This window comes from Sinocyclocheilus rhinocerous, unplaced genomic scaffold (genome assembly GCF_001515625.1).
Source record: "Sinocyclocheilus rhinocerous isolate Xijiao unplaced genomic scaffold, SAMN03320098_v1.1 scaffold116, whole genome shotgun sequence".
In the NCBI taxonomy this organism is placed as follows: Eukaryota; Metazoa; Chordata; class Actinopteri; order Cypriniformes; family Cyprinidae; genus Sinocyclocheilus; species Sinocyclocheilus rhinocerous.
Window position 1 is genome coordinate 97,117 of NW_015649590.1, and position 3,372 is coordinate 100,488.

The 3,372-nt window shown below is 35.5% G+C and overlaps 1 protein-coding gene across 1 annotated transcript in view; it reads left to right on the forward strand.

Annotated features, from left to right (window-relative positions):
* Positions 1–3,372, forward strand: part of tmem117 (transmembrane protein 117) — a 64,754-nt gene that overhangs the window by 51,166 nt on the left and 10,216 nt on the right. The window lies entirely within an intron of this gene.

Below are 3,372 nucleotides of genomic sequence, written 5' to 3' on the forward strand. Positions count from 1 at the left end.
ACACACACACACACACAGACACACACACTCACACTCACACACACAATCGCAGGTTCATCTGATGTCTGGAGATTCTGGCCAGAGCTTCTTCATTTCCCTTTAAATCTAGCTTTAATCCGTTTAGGAGATAAAAAGTAAAGGTTATTGTTTTCATTTTAAAATGTTCACATTTTCTTCCCTTCAGATGGATGTTTGTACTGAGGTTTTCACCTTTACTTTTTCAACATCATTTCTAATGTCACTTTGTTTGTTTATTTACTTCAAATTTCAGTGTTTCATTTTTTTTAACAATCGCATCTCACATTGTTTTATTTATTAGTTTGTTTTAACGTAAATAAATTTTTTCCCCAGAGGTCTTATTTTTTTACTTTTATTTTATTTTTTTACTGGCTCCTGGTCACCCTGCGTTTTTAAAGTCTCTTCTGAGCTGTTTATATTTAAATATCCCTGGGTTAATTTTATTTTATTTTATTTTATTTTATTTTATTTTATTTATTTTATTTTATTTTATTTTATTTTATTTTATTTTCAACTGCTATAGATCACATTCAATATTTTTGTTTTAAATTATTTTCAAATAATGCATTTTCTTTTGTATTGTATATTTATCTCATTTTAATTTATTTCATTTTTATCTGTCCCACCTCACATCAAAATTTCTATTCGTTTTAGCTTCTTTTAAATAAATTTTTTTTTCCAGATGTGTCGACCTTTCCTTTTTCAAGGCTGTCATTTTTATATTATTGACTTTTACTGACTTTTCAGCTGTCATCTCACATTATTTATTTTTTTGTTTTAAATTATTTTAATTAATGCATTTTTCTTTTGTATTATATTTTTATTCAATTTTACTTTAATTGTCATCTGTCCCATCTCAAATCAATTTATTTATTAATTTTAGCTTTTTTATGTATTTTTTTCCCAGAGGTGTTGACCTTGCCTCTTTCAAGCCTTCATATTTTTTTTAAATTTACTTGTTTTTTCAAATGTCACATTCTGCATTGTTTTACGTTGGCCGAGAGATTTGTGCTGCAAATAGAAAAAACACCTGCAAATTAAGAAAACAACTTCATCAATTTGACAACACACGTGCTGCAAGTATTCACAACTCAACCAAATAAAGAAACGCACTGCAAATAAAATTCTTTATTTGGTTGTGTTGTGAGCATTTGCAGCACCTGCTGTCAAACTGATGAAGATGTTTTCTTGATTTGCTGGTGCTTCTATTATTTGTTTCCTGAAGATCTGAAGTAGGTATTTTTCTGTTACATTGATTTATTTTAATCTATTTTTGAACAATCTCAGCTCATATCATTTTATTTATCAGTTTATTTGAACTTTTTTTTATATTATTTGTAATATAAAAAAATCCTTTATCATCCATCACGTCTGTCATTGTTTTATTTTTCCTCCAGCTTCTCTCGACCAATCAGAAGCCTTGCTGAAATCACAGTCTGTCTGTGTCTGATTACAGTGTCTCAATCACTTACCTGTGTTGGCTCAAATATGTTGACATTCACTGTCTGATTGTAAGTATTCCCTCAGTCTCAGTCCGTTATCGTTACGTGTCTGTATCTGCGTCTCTCAGTCGCTTCATCTCCTCATCTCCACATGCTAGATATTTCACCTCACTTTTGTCCGCGTTCACTCCATGTGATGGTTAATCTCTATGACGTGCCTGATATTTTATTCAGTGCCTAATTAACTCAGAGACCCAGAACGGCCGCGAGCCGGCGGGATTTACAAGCCCTTTCATTTCAACCTCTTTCATTGGTTTCATGCCACGTAATTTAAGCTTTATTTTGTGGAACACAGTTATCATGGACGTCAATGAGGCGAAACGATGAGCAGCACTGTAATTACGCGGATCCTCGTTAACTCTCCACCAAGTCACACAGAAATCAAAGACTCTCCGTTTTGTAAACACGAAGCTTAATTGCCAAGAAACGACATTATTCTATATTTCTGCTGCTTAATTTGGTTTGTTTCTGCTTTTGTCCTGGAGCTGCGGGCCGCGGCATCTGTCTCAGATCCTTTTATACATTATCAAAGTTTTATTGATTTCGCTCTGACTGTTGTCGAGAGGAGAACGGCCGGATCAGACGCCGCTTCGGGCTGATGTTCGGTGACGCTGGGATCTCAGCGCAAACTTTAGACGCCTCACAATTCATTTCTGATCTCTTAGAAATGTCAGCGAGAAAAGAACAACAGAGACCATCAGAAATGAGCCAGACTTCTGAACGCACACAGAAAACAAACACACACACACACACACACACACGCACAAACACATGCATAAACACTCACAAATACAAACACATTCACAAACACATGCATAAACACACTCACAAATACAAACACACTCACAAACACATGCATAAACACACTCACAAACACATGCATAAACACACTCACAAACACATGCGTACACACTCATAAACACATGCGTACACACTCACAAACACATGCATAAACACACTCACAAACTCAAACACACAAACACATGCGTAAACACACTCACAAACACATGCATAAACACACTCACAAACACATGCATAAACACACTCACAAATACAAACACACTCACAAACACATGTATAAACACTCACAAACACATGCGTAAACACTCACAAACACATGCATAAACACAATCACAAACACATGCATAAACACACTCACAAGCACACACTTACAAACACATGCGTAAACACACTCACAAACACATGCATAAACACTCACAAATACAAACACACTCGCAAACACATGCATAAACACACTCATAAACACTCACAAACACATGCATAAACACACTCACAAACACATGCATAAACACACTCATACACACACACACACACATGCATAAACACACGCATAAACACACTCACAAACACAATCACACTCACAAACACATGCATAAACACTCACAGACACACGCACACACATGCACGCATAAACACACACATGCACAAACACTCTCAAGCAAACAAACACACTAACACACACACATGCACAAACACTCACAAACAAACTCACGCACTAACAAACAAACACACACATACACTCAAGCAAACAAACACATTAACACACACACATGCACAAACACTCACAAACAAACTCACGCACTAACAAACAAACACACACATACACTCAAGCAAACAAACACATTAACACACACACATGCACAAACACTCACAAACAAACTCACGCACTAACAAAGAAACACACACATACACACAAGCAAACAAACACATGCACAAAACGAATGCACACACAAACAAACACAAGCACAGACACACACATGCACAAACACTCACAAAAACACAAACACACAAGCAAACAAACACATGCACAAAACGAATGCACACACACACA